This window comes from Pteropus alecto, unplaced genomic scaffold (genome assembly GCF_000325575.1).
Source record: "Pteropus alecto unplaced genomic scaffold, ASM32557v1 scaffold63, whole genome shotgun sequence".
Taxonomy (NCBI): Eukaryota; Metazoa; Chordata; class Mammalia; order Chiroptera; family Pteropodidae; genus Pteropus; species Pteropus alecto.
In genome coordinates, this window is record NW_006434897.1 from 725,259 (window position 1) to 744,982 (window position 19,724).

The 19,724-nt window shown below is 36.4% G+C and overlaps 1 non-coding gene across 1 annotated transcript; it reads left to right on the forward strand.

Moving 5' to 3' along the window:
* The first annotated feature begins 2,973 nt into the window (after positions 1-2,973).
* LOC112478925 lies at positions 2,974-3,079 on the forward strand. The gene has a single exon (XR_003046005.1). It is a non-coding gene; the product is annotated as a U6 spliceosomal RNA (small nuclear RNA).
* Positions 3,080-19,724: the final 16,645 nt, after the last annotated feature.

A 19,724-nucleotide genomic window follows, 5' to 3' on the forward strand; every position in this document is an offset into this window, starting at 1 on the left:
TTTATAATTTAGGCTTATATATCATCTTAGTAAGGAAAGGGGGATGAGGATGCAGGTCTCTTCAGGTAAATGATTAAAAAAACTTTTTAATTTTTCAATTACCACTGACATAGAATATTATATTAGTTTTAGGTGCACAACATAGTGATTAGGCAGTTATATAACTTATGAATGATCACCCCAGTAAGTACTACCCATCTGACACCACACATAGTTATTACAATGTTTTCGACTATATTCCCTATGCTCTACTTTACATTCCCATGACTGTTTTTATAACTGGCAATTTGTAAATCTTGATGCCTTCTCCTTTTCACCCTTCTCCCTCAACCTCACTCCCATCTGGCAACCATAAATTTGTTCTCTGTATCTGTTAGTTACTTTGTTTTGTTTGTTTATTTTGTTTCTTAAATACCACATATAAGTGATATCATATGGTATTTGTCTCTCTCTGACTCATTTCACTTAGCATAATACCCTCTAGGTTCATCCATGTTCTTGCAAATGGCAAGATTTTGTTCTTTTTTATGGCCAAGTAATATTCCATTGTAGATATATAGCACCTCTTTTTTATCCATTCTTCTATTGCTGGACACTTAGGTTGTTTCCATATCTTGGCTATCATAAATAATGCTGCAATAAACATAGGGGTGCATATATCTTTTCAAATTAGTGTTTTGGAATTCTATGGATAAATATCCAGAGGTGGAATTGCTGGGTCATATGGTAGTTCTATTTCTAATTTTTTGAAGAACCACCATACTGTTTTCCATAGTGGTTGTACCAATTTACAATTCAACCAATGGTGCATGAGAGTTCCCTTTTCTCTACAATCTTGCCAGCACTTGTTATTTGTTGACTTATGGATGATAGCCATTTGACAGGTGGTAGGTGACATCTTGTTGTGGTTTTAATTTGCACTTCCTCGATGATTAATGATGTTGAGCATCTTTTCATATGCCTATTGTCCATCTGTATGTCCTCTTTGGAGAGATGTCTATTCAAATTCTCTGCCCATTTTCTAATTGAATTTTTTTGGTGTTATGTTATATGAGTTCCTTATATACTTTGAATATTAACTCCTATTTATGTATCATTAGTGAATATCTTCTCTCATTCATTAGGTTGTCTTTTTCATTTTGTTGATAGTTTCCTTTGCTGTGCAAAAAGAGAGTAAGTGATTTTTAGGAAAGATGAATAGTCCCTTAGAATAGATGGAAGGTATCATAATTTTTGACAAGGTTTGTTCATTGAAAAGACTGATTTATTTTTGTGATAAGATTTGTCTGGATGTGGTATCATGTCTAGTCTCCTCTTCTATGGTGAGAGTCAGTCCGCCTGGTTGATAAAACTTCTGTCAAGGGAATTTAGGACAATAGAGTTCCTTTTGGAGGATCTGTCTTTAGGCAGATTCGAGAAGTTCAGAGAAAGCCTCTCAATGCATTTGCTGTTTTTCAAGTGCCTATAGCTCAAAATAATCAATATGCCAAAGTGGCATATTTTGAGCCAGCATGTCTTGAAGTCCTTCAGTCATATTTTGGGGTGATATATTCTGTAACCCTTCAAGAGCAACCCCAGATACTAATCATGAACTCTAAAGTTTGAGGCTTATAACTTTAGGAGGTAACAGGATATCAGTGAAAGGAACGTCCCTCTTCTGAATACAAATCAACCTCTTTGGGGAGAACTGCAAATGTCGAAAGACAGACTGGTCCATTAGGAAATATATCATCTGAATTTTTTCATTTCTAATTTTCTGAAAAAATATGTATTTAATTAAAATGATAAACATCAAATTATATTTTAATTGTGTAAGTCTTGAAAAGATATTTTAAATTATAATTATATAGTTCCCCATATATTTGGCTTAAAAAGAAATCAGAGACTACACACACAGACAAAAGGTAATTATGTGAGGAGATGGAGGTGTTAACTAAACCTATTGTGGTAATCATTTTGCAATATATATGTGTATCAAATCACCATGTTATACACTTTAAATTTATATATGTTATATGTAAATAATATCTCATTAGAGCTGGGAAAAAAAGAAATCGAGTAAAAAATGGAGCACTTGACATATGTAGAGTCTTTAAACAATATTATTGATAGTATTTTCAAACATCTTATGCAATAACCATGAAGAATGAGAAATACAGGAAAGTAAGTGACTTGCCTTACGAGCTCATAGTGAAAAAGTCTTATCCCTACAGTGGAAATCAAACCAAAAGTACACTGGAGAAATTACACAATACTTCTCATATTATGCTTGCACATTGTATCTCCAACTGGGCACTGTTCCAGGTTGTAGAAAGTAAACTAAGCTGTATATGAAAACAATTCCTGAGATTTAGATTTTCTTTGAATTAGGACATACTTATTCATCAGGAAATATCTCACATCAAGCAGCCTTTGCAAGAGACTGCTACTCATAATCTGAGATATCAGACATATTTTCTTCAGCAATGACTAAAAAATTAAAATGAACATCAAAAGCTTAGAAATTTAAATGAAAAAAAAAACAAACCAGCTTCCATTGAGAAGATTGATATATTTAAGACCTAGACTTTTAAAGAAACACAGAATAGCTAGCACATCTGAGTCTCACAATTGTGTTTCAAAAACTTGTGTTCTAGCTCTGGCTTTGCTAATTTCTGACAAGCATAGCATTCGATTTCACTAAAACAAATTCTCCGCTACCTGTGAATCAAATGATAGCAATTATGTTCAATGCTGTCTATGTCCTAGAGGTTCCCACTGTGAAGAATTTGCAAATAAAAAGTACTATGAAAATGACAAGTGATGGTAATATAAATAGAGATCATTTGTGTTTTCAAATTGCAGTTTACTCCCAGTCTCAACTGATGCTTTTTTAAAATTTTATTTCTATTGCTATTACTAGAAATCGTATGAGCTTACTTATCATCCTGTTGTCACTGACTTCCAAGTGGTCAATCAAAATAGCATGGCACTGTGCCACTTGGGCAGCACATATACTAAAATTAGAACGATACAGAGAAGATTAGCACGATCCCTGTGCAAGGATGACACACAAATTCATGAAGCATTCCATATTTTGTGCAGTGCCCCAGCTCCTCACACCCATGGCTGCTTAACACACACACACTCACACACACACACACACACACACACACACACACACACACACGGATAGCATGATACTGTATCCAGAGGCAAAGATTTTCCAGTAAAGAGAAATAGATATATAGGAATGCTATAAGGTTTTTTTGTTCGTTTTGGGGATTAAAATTCGGGAATATCATGCTGTGTTGTGTTGATCAAATGCAGGAGGTAAATTTAGAAAGAACAGTCAACTTCATTTCCAGCTATGCTTTTTTTTAAAAAAAATGCTTATAACAGCTTTATTCTCAATAACAATCCAGATGTTCCTCAATGGATAAACTGTCAAACGAACTGGTACTTCCATACCATGGAACACCTCCCAGAGACAAAATGGAATGAACTATTGATTCGTTTGACAATCTGAAAGAATCTCAAGAGAACCATACCAAGTGAGAAAAACCAATCATAATATGTTATATATTGTATCATTCATTTCTGTAACATTCTAGAAATCAGAAATTATAGACATGGAGTAGAGATTAGTGGTTGCCAGGGTTAAGAAAAGGATGGGTGTAGGACAGAAATGGTTGTGGTTTATCCAGAATACTTTAGATAATATGTTGTGGATTGTAATTTAAAAAGCTCTTTTCCTGAGGTATAACTTATGTATGTACATGTATAGATGTGCATAAATTGTGTTAATTATAAATATGCAGTTCAAAGAATTTTTATTATGTATACACCCAGGTAACTTTCATTCAGATCAAGATGTAGAAAATTTTCAGCCCTCCAAAAAATACTTTAATTTCATTTAAAATAATATATTTAAATTGAAATTAAAACAAATGAAACATTTAAGTATTTGACATGTTAAAATATTTAAATAAAATGTGATAAAACATTACAGAAAACTTGAAAAATTAAGAGAAGAAACAAATTATCCATTGTTTTGCCACCTTAATAAAACCGCTTTAATTTCCAATAACTTCATTCATCTTTTTTCATGTGTATTTTTTAAATTATAAGCAGAGTAGTATATATAAAATTTCAAATTCTTTTTTACCTGACATTGAGTCATATGCATTTTTTATGATGTTTCATGATTCCTTGTATTTATAATCGATCCAGCACTGACAAACATACTATAATTTTCTTAACAGCATTTTGCTCTTTGCTGTGATGAAAATTTTTGTATATAGGAATTTTTTCAGTTTGGCAAGTGGGTTTTTAAATACCCATTTTACTAAAAACACAGAAAACCCACACCTTTTTTTAGTACTGTCGGGGAGGAACAAACTTTCCTCTATCCTCAAGGTTCTTCTGGCTGGTTTAATAATCAAATAGACATGAGACAGAGTAACAAGAGAAAATAACCAGATTTCATACATTCCTATGGATGAGAACCCCTCATACGTGAGGGAGTCAGAGAGCCCATATGTAGGAGAGGTTCAGAGATAGAAAGGGCACATGGGTGTATAAGACATCCTGAGCTAGGGATGAGGTAAGGTGTCTTGGAGCTTCGGTAGGTCACTGCAGGGAGAGCACATGTTCAGTAATTATTAATTTGTCCTGTCATATAGACAATAAAAGTCATTTCTGGTGATAACTCTTATCACAGGCTGGGCTCTTAATTTAAATTCTTCTAGATAATTAAGGTGGGGGGCAGAAGTTTCTCTTGAGCGCACAAGGTCTTGGTGGTCTTTAGCTCAAAATAATTCACATACCACGGAGGCACATCTTGGGGTGGCTCTTTCTGAATCCCTATAGAATCTTTGCCAAGACATCAACTTTATTGACCTTCTCTTCAACAAACATAGAATCACAGTGCACACGTCTAAAAGGGGCCTTGGAATTAACAGTTCTGCCTAATTTCTGTAAGATTTCCAAGAGACAGTCATTCAATTTTAGTCTGACCACTCCGCTGGTTTTAGAATCGCTATTGCCATATTCATTATGGACACATAAGACTAATGTGTAGGTTTTTGAGCCAGCCTCTCAGGCTTCCCTATAAATTACCATTGCCACCACCCCACCCCACTGCAGTAACTTCTATCCACTGATTTTAGTTGTTCATTTGTCATTCTTCCTTTGTGCTCACTATATTCTATTTCTCTATTGAATTCCTCCCCACCCTTCTCCATCCTGCTTTCTGACCCTGGAGGCTGGCCTGAATGAACTAAATCAGCTCATGGCTGCTAGGGCCCCCATTAAGGAGGAAGAAGCATGAAGTGCGGGTATTTTACTCTCCTGGTTGCCTCCATGCAGGATCACTTAAAGCTGGCTGTGTCCCTTCATTAAGGATCATATCTCCTCTCAAGGTGAATTTCTCCACAAAACTTTTTTGAGTTTCTCTTTTTTACACATCCTTTCAGGCATGAGATAATGGCCCTAGCGTACTGCTCTGTCCTTGTCCCTCTTGAAAAACCCATTTGGATTACCCTAATTTGAGCAAACATCTGTTTGCTGTTTCCTGCTTGGATGTGTCTGACTCTACATAATACATGTAACCAGATTGTCACAAAACCCGGAGTTATAACTATTTGCCTTATTGCTACTGATGGTTGAACGATCCAGAAAACACTGGCACAGCTCACCCTGCTCACCTAGTATTTATCACTGCATTGCTCAGTTACTTCACAATTCACTGTCAGAATGAGAAACTTCACTCATGAATTTAGGTGATAAAGTTCATTCTAAATCACTTATGAACTAAAAGAGTTTGTTTTGCTTTCCTTTAAAGTTCAGATTTTTATCTCATGGAAATTTCATGTCGGATAAGTATCTGTGCTAGAGCTATTTTATTAACAGCATGAATAGAAGACATTAGAGGTAGATATGTATTTTCCCTTGGTGAATGTTCAGTGCAATGGATGAAATAATAACTCTGGTAATCACGCTTAAAAAAAAAAAAAGAAAGCCATCTTCTCTGAGTACTGTAGTTATTTTATATCTGTAAGACAAGCTCCTGTATAAACTGAAATAATTCTTCCAGACTTTTGGGAGCGTGATTTGGCAGTTACTTTCTGGGTGTGCTTAACCTAAGTTTTCATTTTATAGCGCAAATGCTTTTTGAGTATTAAAGACGTGCTAAAAAGGTTAAGACATAATATAATTGCTAGGTTAATTATTTTCTTCTAGAAGGAATGCTTCAAACTGGATAAAAAGAAAGAATAAATCCCAAGTATTAACTCAATTTATTATATCAATTTTTTGATATGATTCTTCTGACTACTAGTTGAACTTATTTTGCTCTTACAGAAGAGAGGGTTTGGATCAGTAAGTGGAAAAACAAGTAAAGGGCTGAATCAAGGCCAAGAGAAACTTGGGCTTCCTCACCATGTATTGAGTAGTTATCTCTTCTCATTTTCCTTACTGGATCTTATCCATTTCCATGTCTCCAATTACCACCAATCACAGATAACTCCCAAAATAAATCTCAAGCATAGACCTACTTGCACTCCAGATCCATCAATACAACTACGTTCTTGACATTGCCAAGTGGATATGTCCCCCAAATACCTCAAATTCATGACTTTTTTTTTCCTGTACTCAGGTTTGCTTCTCTTCCTGTGTTCTCTGCTTCAGGGAATGACACCACCATCTACCCTGATACACAAGGCAGACACCTAGGGATCACCATTGAAACATTATTCTCTTTGTCCCCTCAACGCACCTCATCTACTTTCTCCCCAAAATATATCTCAAAACGTATCCACTTTGTCCTCCAGGACCAACTCTCTAGTCCTGCTACTTTCACCTCTTGTTTTTGCCCAAACAACTCAGTCACTTCCTAACTCAATATCTCAATATCTACTCTTCCCATCTTTTCAACTAGTTTTCATACTACAGCTCAAGTGACTGTTTTGAAATGCAAATATGTTCATGTTACACACACGTGCGCGCGCACACACACACACACAGCCTTCATCCCTCATTAAAACTTCAGTGCCTTCCTTTTTCTTTTATCATAAAAATCAAAAATTTTAACATGGCCTATGAATCACTGCACATTCCGGTCCTGTCCTGCTTCTCCAATCTTATTTCTACTCTACCACTTATTAACTGCATAGCCTTGGGATAAGTTACTTCTCTGTGTCTCAGTTTCTTCATCTTTAAAATGGGAATAATATTAATATCACTCACTTAGGATTGTTGTGAAGATCAGTGTAAAGTGCTTAAAACTTACGTAGTAGGTACTCAACAAATATTAGCTCTTATTAACACATCTTAGCTCCTTCAGTCACTGACATTTTTTCTCATAGGTGTTATATTTCCTTCCACCATAGGGCTTTTGCACAGTATGTTCACTCTGGAGCACTAATGCCTCCCATCATAAACTGGTATCATTTCTTCCAGGAGGCCTTCATGATCTCATTGACTTCATCAAGTCCTTCTCTTACATGATTTCACAACAACATACACTTTTCCTTAATAGCACTTATCACAATTATATTTTTACATTTATTTAGGCATTCACATGACTTTTTTTTTCTCTGTCTCTTGGCTGCAAGTCCATGAGAACAGGGCCGATGGGATCATTTCTCTCCCTTAATGCTGTATCCTTAGCCCATAACATCTTGCCTGGCATCAAACAGGTATTCAATAAATGAGTTGCATGAAGAAAAGGAATCTCATTGTACCCTGAGAGGACTTCCAAGGCAATGGGGCTCTCCGACATTGTCCACAGATACCTTTCTCCTCTGCCAAATAGCAGCACCTGTGTGAGTAAGAATGGGTGTTTCTCAAGGAAACTCTGCCAGACCATAGATCCCTTATTAAGTTTTTTCAGGATTTTGATGGTTAATCCCTTCTCTATGTTTAGGTCATCCCTAAGAGTACTATTTCTAGTAGACATATGGTTCCGAAAACATGCTCCTCAATAAGGCCAAACTTACACATACAAAACAGTAATACTCATTTGAAGAATTGTCACAGGAGAGTTTAGCCATTGACGTCTGTCTTGACTAGGAGATATCAGACAAGTTGTTATCCTGGCTCCTTTGATTGTCTTTTCCTCAGGTCTGGTTCTAGTTTGCTCCATTTTAACTTGCTCCTTCTTTCTAGTACTACACAAGGGTGAAATAATAATAATAGCTAACATTTATTGGGTGTTGGTGTTTGCTATTGCCAGGCACTATGCCATGCTTTCTCTATATGTTATTTCACTAACTGTTAATTAGAGAAAGGAAATCTCTCAGGTAAATGCTATTATTATCCTCATTTTACAGTTGAGAACATGGAGGTTTGGAGAGATAAAGAAACTTGCCTAATGCTGAGTAGTAAGTAGAGGAGACAGATTTTGAACCCAAGTAGTCTGATGCAACAGCTCGCACCTTTATATGATGCACCACACTGCCTATGTACCACTAATGATTTCTTACTGATTCTAACTCATAGCCTTTCATCCAGTTGGGTAAGTGCCAAAAACCATTCAAACTGTCATCTTAAATTTCCAAACACATTGTGAACACAGACATCATACACGTTGGGATCAGATGGCAAAGTTATCCAGATTCAAAACAGAACACATCTTGATCTGTGATTGGTATATCATGAATGCGGGCACAATGTAGGCACTCAATAAATACTTATTTACCGAATGAAAAATTGGATCACACCATTCAAACTATCATATTTTTTACACAATTCAGTGTCCTCTCCAACAGTGTAGAGTGAAAGATTTTCTTCTTAATTCATTCTCTATGACCTAGACAATCTGATCATAAATGCATAACCTGGACAACCATCCATACATTGATTCCACAACTATTGATTGGCTAAGGTACAGTGTGTCCTGCCTTTGCCTTCCTGGAGAATGGACTCATTTTTCTTCTGATGACTATACCACCTAGCATCTCTTCCGTCTTCTCCCCTTTCCTAGTCCGGCCTATCCAATGCTTCTCTCTGTGATGCTCTACACAGGCATGAAAGTTTCACTGTTACTGTTATCTGTAAGCCCTTCTCTCTTGAGCCTGACCTCTTTTGTACAGCAATAGGTACCTTGCTGTAGATTCCATAATGACTATGATTTTTAGTAAACATTTCTATCTGAAGTAAACTCATTATAATAAAAAATAATTCTTGTCTCTTATTGTGAAGAAATATGTATTCACTGAATATTTTTTAAATTTCATATCAGCAGCCCAAATAACTATTATATAGATAATATTTAAAGAACTTTACTATATGTTCAATGCTGAGCTAACAAAATTACATTCCTATTATAATTTTACAGACGAAGAAAATCCACCAAGGTGTGAAAAGACTTTCTTAAGATCCTTAGCTGGTATGTGCGAGTCTGGATTTACACTTAGGTCTACCCACTTTTAACACCAGCAATCTCTATCACTGACAACATCTTTTTAAAGGCCAATTAGTATTCTGTTGTATAACTATACCAAAATACTTAACAGGGCCTTCTCTATTATTGGATTTTCTGCTTGTTTCTGATATTTTTAAAATATTAGAAATAGCACTTTGAAGAACATTAAAGTTAAACAGTTTCTTTGAAGTAAAAGTAATATTATCGTTTCTCTCAGAGTACATAAGTAATATATGCTTACTGTAAAAAATCAAGCAATACATAAAATTGTAAGGGAGAAGGTAAATATCATTTGATATTCTACTACTCTGTAATAACTGCCTTACCATTAACATTTTGCTGTTCACAATCTTATGGTTTTTTTATTCAATCACACATGTACACCATACATTATCTCACATAAATGGACTTCTATGTTTCTGCCTCTTTTCTCCATTCCCTACCACTCCAATTAATCTTATATATGGATGTAGACAGGAGGTACATTTTTTATTTTATAAAAATGGGATTGTTTAGTTTACAAAAATAGGAAAGAGAAATAACTTCTCTCCAATTTGTTCTCACTTAAAAATACATCATGAGAGGCTTCTGCTCAAGACAGCAGGGTAGGTTAATGCTGCACTTGCCTCCTCCCATGACCACACCAAAATTACAACTAAACTACAGAAAAAACATCATTGAGAACCACCTGAAGACTAGCTAAACAGAAGTCTTATACTTAAGAATTTACAGAAGAAGACATGACGAGACTCATTGGAGGGCAGAGACACAGAACAGGCAGGCCCCACACTCAAGATATGGTGATTAAGAAACAAGAGGTGTATCTTGGCCACAGTCGTTCTCCCCTGAGGAGCAAGGGGTCCCAGCCCCGACAAGACTTCCAAACCCAGGGTTTCAATGCTGGGAAGAGAAGTCCCCATAACTTCTAGCTGTGAATAACAGCAGGGATTATGGCTGAGTGAGACAGAGGCTTCTGGAGTCCAAGGTGTTCCTCTTCAAAGGCTTGTGTAAAGATTTATTCACTGATGAACTCACTCACTTTGAGCTCCAGTACTGAGGCAGCAACTCAAAAAGCATCAGGAACATACGAGGAAGAACTGAATTGTTTTGCTTCAGAGTGAGGGCTAGAGAGAAAATTCTCTCTGCCATTTCGTTCCTTTGTTGAGCCCTCCATCCACACAGCCTGAAGGTGCAGGCAGGGACTATGTCTGAGTCTCCCTCAACCTGGCTAATACCGTAGGCTCTACCCAAGTGATTCTTTGAAACCCCATCACAACCAACTTGTAGGCCCACCCAAGCTGCTTCCAGTGGATTTTACATACAAATAATCTGTTTTGGCTCATGCTGCAAACTTTTCTAAAATTTATCAAAGGTTCACAAACCCCAAACAATCAGTATCTGGCCTTGACTTGCCCTGTACCTCTTGCTAAGTGGCCCCTACCCTAAAACTAGTGGCAGCCTGCCTTGGTTCACAGCTTAGGCTCTCCCAGTTTCTTCCAAGCTCAGCACAAGCAGCAACCATCTTCAGATCACTCTGTAGCTCATCCAGGTGGCCCAAGGCTGGGCACAGGCAATGCTGACCTTGGCCAGCACCAGAACCACCCCCAAGAGGCTCCAGAACCAACACATCCAGTGGCCAGTTTCAGAACACAGAACATCACACCAGAACATCACTCAACCACCTCCATAAATGACACATCCAAAGGGTGGACTCAGCAGGCACCAGAGCCTTATTAAAGCTAATCCTGTTCCATGGTGTCAGCTCATGCACAATATTTCCTCTGCTATAGCACTGGCCATTTCTCATAGCCAATCAGCCTAAGGATCAATCCCCATCATTGATGTGCAAAGAACAATCAAGGCTCAACTACAACAGAAGGCCACACACAACCCATACAAGGGACAAACCTGAAGCACCTGCTCAGGTGACCAGGGAGACTGGAACCATTGGGCCCCACAGGACACCAAATACATAAGGCCACTTTACTAAGACCAGGAGACATAACAGTCCTACCTAATACGTAGAAACAAACATAAAGAGGCAGCCAAAATGGGGACACAAAGAAACATGTCCCAAATGAAAAAACAGAACAAAGCTCCAGAAAAAGAACTAAACAAAATGAAGACAAGCAATCTACTACATGCAGAGTTCAAAACACTGGTTATAAAGATACTCAATGAATTTAGGGGAAGAGTAGATGAACTCAGTGATAACTTTAACAAAGAGATAGAAAACATAAAAATGGAGAAAGAAACATAAAAAAGAACCAGTCAGAAATGAAGAATACAATAACTGAAATGAAGAATACCTTAGAAGGAATCAACAGTAGATTAGATGAAGAAGAGGATCAAATCAGCAACTTGGAAGAAAAGGTAGCAAAAAAACACCCAATCAGAACAGCAACAAGAAAAAAGAATCCAAAAATAAATGCAGATAGTTTAAGGGGCCTCAAGGACGACATCAAGTATACCAATATTACATCATAGGGGTACCAGAAGGAGAAAAAAGAGAGCAAGGAATTGAAAAACTATTTGAAAAAATAATAATGGGAAACCTTCCTAACATGGCAAAGGAAATAGACATACAAGTCCAGGAAGCACAGAGAATTCCAAAATTGAAAAACTCAGAAAGGCCCAAACCAAGACAAATCATGATTAAAATCCCAAAGGTGGAAGACAAAGAGAGAACCTTAAAAGTAGTAAGAGAAAAGCATTGAGTTACCTACAAGGGAACTCCGATAAGACTGTTGGCTGATTCCTCAAAAGAAACTTTGCAGGCCAGAAGGGATTGGCACAAAATATTCAAAGTAATGAAAAGCAAAGATCTACAACCAAGATTACTCTACCCAGAATTGAAGGGCAGATAAAGAGCTTGCCTGATTTAAAAAAAAAAAAAAAAAGCTAAAGAAGTTCATTGCCACCAAACTAGTATTACAAGAATGTTAAAGGGACTTCTTTAGGAAGAAGAAAAAAATTAAAAATGTGAATAATAAAATGGTAATAACTACTTTAAATGTAAATGAATTAAATGCTCCAATCAAAAGACATATGGTGGATAAATGGATAAGAAAACAAGACCCTCACATATGCTGCCTACAGAGATTCACTTCAGATCAAAAGACACATACAGACTGAAAGTAAAGGAATAGAAAAAGATATTTCGTGCAAATGGAATAAAAAAAAAAGGCTGGAATGGCGACATTTACATCAGACAAAAAAGACTTTAGAACAAAGGCTATAACAAGAGACACAGAAAGACCCACTGGTTCCACTTCTGGGTATTTATTCAAGGAAACCCAAAGCATTGGTTCAAAGAGATGTGTGCATTCTGTGTTTATTTATAATGGCGGGGATGTGGACGCAGCCTAGGTGACCATCGATAGACAGATCAATGGGGAGGATATGGTGCATTTATGCAGTGGAATGTTACTTAGCCATAAGGAGGGGTAAGTTCTTGCCAGTTACAATGGCATGGGTGAACCTAGAGGGTATTGTGCTGGGTGAAGTAAGTGAGGAAGGAGATGGATTCATGGATGTGGAAAACTTATTGATGGTTGCCAGATGGGAGCAGGGTTGGGGAGATGGCTGAAAAATAAGAAAGCATTAAGATGTGCAAATTGCCAGTTATAAAAACAGCCACAGGGATCTAACGTACAACATAGGGAATAATAGTCAATAATATTGTAATAACTATGTATGGTGTCAGATGAGTACTATACGAATTAGGGTGATCATTTCATAAGTTATATAAATGTCCAATCACTATATTGTATACCCAAAACTAATATAATATTGTATGTTAACTGTAATTGTAAAATAAATAATTATTTTATAAAAAGAAAGAAGAAAATATATCTTGAAAATTTCTCCAAGAATACTAGTATAGATCTAACTCATTCTTTTTAATGACTTCATACTATTCCATTGTATGACTATGCCATAATCATTTTACTCTGGCGTATTGAATCATTCCTCTACTAAAGCAAATTTCATTTAGTTTTCTCTTTTACTCTGAAAATCCAAGAAAGTTTCAATCAACATCCTTGTACAAATACACTTACTTAAAAATGTGACTCTACTTCCAGGGAACACATTTCCCGAGGTTATAGTCTTGTGTAACTTCTAAACCTAGGCCAGAGGATATCCTATATGTCAAATCTGACTAACCCTCTCCTCCCCATTTTTATATGACCTGTGAGCTAAGAATGGATTTTATATTTTTTAGTGGTTGAAAACAATTTAAAGAAAGAATAATATTTTGTGCCACATGAAAATTATATGAAATTCAAATTTCAGTGTATAAATAGTTTTATTGGATACAACCACGCTCATTTATTTATATATTGTCTGTGTTACTTTCATGCTACCATAGCAGAGTTCAGTAATTTTTACAGAGAGTATATGGCCTGCAAAGCCCAAAATTTTTGCTATCTAATCTCTCAGTATACAAAAGTTTACTGACCCATGATCTAGGCAATTGATTGTATTTCTATTATTGCTATTAAATGGACAGGGTAACTATTATTTATACACACACACACACACACACACACACCATACACACACACACACACACACACACATATATTTTAGGGTAGGAGAGGGAAAAATTAATAGCCAAGAAATCTGGGGGATTATTTAAGGACATATTGAAATAATACATATATTAATTATTCCCTTTGTAGAAAAATAACTTTGATATTTTGATTTTAATAATTATTAGCATAGGAATAATATATGGGATGATGGGAAGATATGTTCTCTCTCTCTCTCTCTCTCTCTCTCTCTCTCTCTCTCTCTCTCTCTCTCTCTCTCTCTCAGATCCGCCCTCCCTTCTCTCTTCAACATCCCTGCAAGGTCATTCTCCTTTTCTGACTCCACCCACCACTAGAGGTCTCCTCTTTTTCTCTGAACTACAGCAATTGTCAATAATACTCCATTTAGCTCTTAATTCTTGTGTATCCTTACTTTTCTCTGTTTTACATGTGTATGTATTGTATTCCAGATGAGATTCCTTACCTAGGCCAGAGCTGAGCACATGGTAGAAGCTTGATACTATCTTGATTATATCCAATCAAGATACTAAGCTTGATTATATCTTCCCTTAAAATCAACCTTCAAATAGTCAAACAGGACTGACGGCATTCTTAGCATATGCCCTCTGAATTTTGGGGGTGGTCATTTTGATTAGAGGCACAGATTGTCTCCTTTAACCTGTGATTAGTGGCATTTTTGTTTCATGTCACTTCTAAGATTGTTATCCCATTGCCTTGTGATATACTGCCAGCATACTCTGATTCACCAATTTATAAGAGGAAACCCTCAGATTAAAGAGCAACCTGTTAGACCACTTTCAGTTAATAGAAGAGGAAAAGTGAATAGTCATTTATTAAACACCCACTTAGATGGCAAGCAGTCTGCTAGGAATTTTACATTAGGTAGGAATGTTATTACTGATTTTCAGATGAGGGGGTGGGGTTTCAGTAAATTTCAATAACTCCTCTTAGCTTAAGTGGTAGAAAGGAAACAAAACAGGAGGTAACTGTAAAGGAATTTGAAGTTTAACCTTACTGATAGGACTGAGAAAGTCAGCTCTTTTCCTGTGCTTGCTTCATCTCTATATCTCACTCTCTTACCCTCACTCATACCAAACCAATATTTTGAGATAATGTGTAGAGCTCATAGCACAGAGTTTGACACATGATATTCACTCCAAAAGTATCATCTCTTCTTCCTCTTACTCTCTTCCACTTCTATCCCCCAACCTCTACATACCTCTTTAAAATTAAGTGGCTCTTTTAACTCCATTTTAAAGCTTATTATTTAGGAAAGCACTCTACACATCTAGCCTTATCTGTTTCTTTGTTCATGCCATTTCTCTATTTCAAATTCCTTTGCGTCTCTTTCTGTCAATTGAAATCCCCCTCCACATTCCTTAAGGTATTTTGCAGAGGCAACATCCTCCATGACATGTACCCTGACCTCCTTGGCAAAAAAATGATCTCTCCCGTTCCATCTCTGAGTGCCTAGACCCTTTGTTTGCTCCCAAGTTGTGACAGTCTTCCCATATAGCCTTTACTATAGTTATTAGTGTACATATTTAATCTGGTCTGTTAGATTTAATCATCTTGATGCAGAAATTTTGTGAAGTTTCTCAAGTGGTGCCTTGTATAAGTGGTTACTCTGTAAGTGGGAATTAAACTGAATGAATGGAAAGTGAGCACGAAAATAATATTGGTAGTCCCCTCCCCTTTTTAGGAAAAAGATTTTAAGCTACTCCATAAGTTACTTATAGCCAATACTTCCTTAACTAGAGAGTCATTCTGTTTTCATTAGCTAGAAAACAATTTTGGATGGAATCTGAAATTTGGAGGGAAATATTTTAAAGTTCTGCTGGGTAGTTAAGAAAACGAGAACAAGTGTCAACCTGTTTATTTACTGCAAATGTTAACAATGAGAAAGCAAAATATCCCCATTGCATTGTCAGCTCATTTGGCTGCAAGAATATTTAATCCTTAGCATTACTCTTAAAATAGAAGAAAGTAAATAATAGTAATGATAGATGAGTAAATAATAATGAGACCCCTGCTTCAAACAGGTGGGTCTTAGAAGAAATAATCCCCAGCTTCTGATGTAACAACCTAGGGGAACACAAACCTACTTCTGATGACAAGAGTGTGGGGAAAAAGTTGGGCTCTGATCATAAGGTGGAAGGCACTAGTTCTTATATATAACTCATTTTAAATGAGTTTTTAAACCCAACCCTACTTTTCTATCTCTTCCCTGGGACGGGCGCTGCCTCTGTTGGGGTCTTCTGCAAGCAGCTTCTGATTGAGGGTGTGAAAGTGACATGTGATATATTCCCACTAAAACTCTACAGGAATGGGGAAGAGCAACTGGGAAGAAAGAAAAGGAGGCCAAGAAAGAGGAAATGAGCAAAGTCCTATGGAGAGTAATTTTAGTTCAATCCTATAGGAAGTCCTGAAGACACTACAGATCAAGGTTGTCAAATAGAAATATAAGACAAGCTACATATGTCACTTTAAATGTTGAAGTATTCACATTTAAAAAGGAGGTGAAATTAATTTTAATGTTTTATTGAACACTATACAAAAAGCATTATCACTTTAATGTGTAATCAGTAGAAATATTATTAACATTCTTCATACTAATTCTTTGAAATCCAGTCTGTATTTTACACTTTCAGCACCTCACAATATGGACTAGCCACATCTCAAGTGCTCAGGAGCCACATATATGAGCTATCGTATTGGACAAAACAGATCTAGGTGATTTCTCAGAGTTATGCTGATCAGGTTGAGGGAGCTGAATTATTTTCATCTTTTCCTTACTTAGTTAAGGGCAGCCCCTGGACATGTAATCTCAGGTACTTAAGTGTTCCTTACAGGCAGGCAACTGAGGTGAGTCCTTCTCTCCCAGCTTTACGTCTTTAAATCTCAGGAAAAAATACTCTGACTGGCCTGATTTGGGTTTTGTGTCCATTTTTTAAACCAACTACAGAGGCCAAGAAAGTTAGCATCATAATTTGTCCTGTTGAGTCATGAGTTGATATAAGGAAGAAAAATAATTTTCCCTTTACCCTTGTGAGTTCTTAGCTGAGACACCTATAACAAAAGACAGATTAACAAGAGAAAAACAAAAAGAAAGTTGTTAACATGCGGGAGATACCCAAGTAAAAATGAATAACTCTCAGAGGTGGCTTTGAATTCAGGCTGAAATACCATCTTAATAGGGAAACAGAGAGAGGATGTAGGCCTCTTAGGGGAGAGTAAATCATTTGTAGGAAAGATAAATGGGCTCTTAGAAGAATAAATGGGAGGTGTAATAGTTTGTGACAAGGTTTGTCTTGTGGTGTCACTTCTAGTCTCCGCTCCTGTGATGAGAGTCAGTCCTCCCTGGTCAATGAAACTTCCAGGAAGGGGATTTATGACAACTGAGTTCCTTTTGAAGGATCTGTCTTTAAGCAGTTAGGAGTTCAGAGAAAGCTTCTCCCTGCATTTGCTCTTTTTCAAGTGCCCACAGCTCAAAATAATATGCCAAAATGACATATTTTGAAGTGACATCTCCTGAACTCCTACAGTCATATTTTGGGGTGGCATATCCTGCTCTCTTCACTAACCTGCAACTAAGAGTAAAAAGAAAAAATTGAAGTCAGGAGCATAGTACAGATATAGTAACAGGACAATTATGTTATCTACACATCTATCTCAATGTGTGCCATTGTTGGCATTCAATTTTTTAAAAATAGTAGCATATTTTATTAGAAATCCACTATTTTATACAGAATTACAGAGTCTGAGTTTAATTTTATACAAGTCAACACAGTTCGTAGTGTTTGAAAGACTCCATTATTCTCGGGACATGTGGATATATTTCCATCCTGAATCCAGGTTTATCTCATGAGCGGTGGTTCCTAGTGTTGGTTTTTTTGTTTGTTTGTTTGTTTTAAAGAAGTTTAAGGGAAAATAAGGTAATGTTTAGAAAACTAGGAAACACTAGGATTTCTAGGCAGTTCCAATACTCGTCCTTATGATTTCAGGGTTACTGTAGTTTCTTGGGATCCACTGTCCCTTTCAGAACTGCCTGCAGTCCAAAGCTCCCCAGATGTTTGAAGACTGAAGTGCATTTTGAAGTTTGAATTCTCCTGGGAGTCCGCACAAACTTAAACTGTGACTCATTTATGACTCTTTTTTGATATGATTTTACATCCATCAAATGCCTCCGCAAGTCTTCAAAATTCCATCGCAATCAAGGCAATTCACGAATGGGAACAAGTTCCTTAGGTTTCATTTAATTGTAAATAAATTCTTTATTTCCTTGAGAAAATTAGAGTGTACCAAGAATGAAGGTTCTGGAATCAAACTGTTTGGTGTCATATACCAGCCATACCACTACTTAATAGTGTGACTTTGGGCAAATTACTTTACTCCTTAAGTTCTCGGTTCCATCTTATGTGAAATAGGGATAATAATTGTACCTACTTCATAGTGTTGTTGTAATGATTTAACAGAATAACTCATGTGTATTTCTATTGACAGTACCTGTCACTTAGAAAGCATTTAATAAATGTTAACTAGCGGGCAAGAGAAGATGTAACATGGTTTGAGTTTCTCAGACTTCAACAGGAGGTAGTTTACTATATCCCTTCAATGGTATTCCATAACTCAACCATCTGAATTTTTATATTCTGATTCAACTTTTCTTACATATTATAAACTAGTGATGGTTAAGGATATGATTGTGAAGTAAATTTTCATAAAACTTAATGACACAAAGATGAACTTTCCTGGTGAATACTATAATAGGAACAGCCTTTTATTTCAAGTTGAAGACATTGCTTTATCCTTTCTCTCCAACCTTTCATTGTAGTTCCCATATTGATACAGAACTGGGTGAGTGGGAAGGAAGAAAATGTCTGGAAAATGGAGTACTTAGCTGCAAAACAATAGTTCAAACAAGAAGAGATGGAGAGAGTTAAACGATAAGTTTAAGATCCCTGCCCACTGACTGTAACAGAGGCTTGAGAATAAGTTTAGATAAGTTCTAGAAAATAAATGTTTTTGCATAGTCTGACTGAATTATTAAACCCTCCCAATCAGTGCCAGCTTCGTAATTTGTGGGTCCTAGTGCAAAATGAGAATGTAGAGCTCCTTGTTCAAAAACAGAAGAAAAAGGAATATTAAAGGTACTAAAATCTAAAGCTTTTTCTTTTCTTCCACAATCTCTTTTTCAATTTGCCATGTTTTCTTACTTGCTGTTTAATGTTGTTCTAAATAAAAAAAATCAGAATTTTTAATTATTAGCATGAACTTTACCATTTGTCTTTACATTGTGCGATGCCAGTTTTAAATGCAGATATAAGCTATTAATTTGTAAGCAAAATCATTGAAATTACGTGATTTATATTTTGAAGCTCTTATATGCGTGTGTGTTTCATCCTTATCAGAATAGTGGAAACACTCCACAGAACTAACTCATCTGTTTTATTGCTACTTCTTGATACTTTCGTGTTCTACTAACATTCTAATTTTAGTCTAATGATAAGGAAGAACCGAAAGGAAAAGGAGTTATAGGTTGCCCTATCTTTCTTTTTCTTTCTATATCATTATTTTCAGCACGAGTGGTTGGCTAATACCGAGAAATGACAGGAGTAAGAAAAGGTGTGATAGGGTTCCTTGCTTATTTGTGTTTCTTAGAATGCACTGCCTTCTTTCTGTGTTGGAAGCCAAGTTCTGGTTCCTACGGAAAGTGTGGCCTCTGCGGACTATCAGTATCCTTGCTTACTCAGTCATAGATG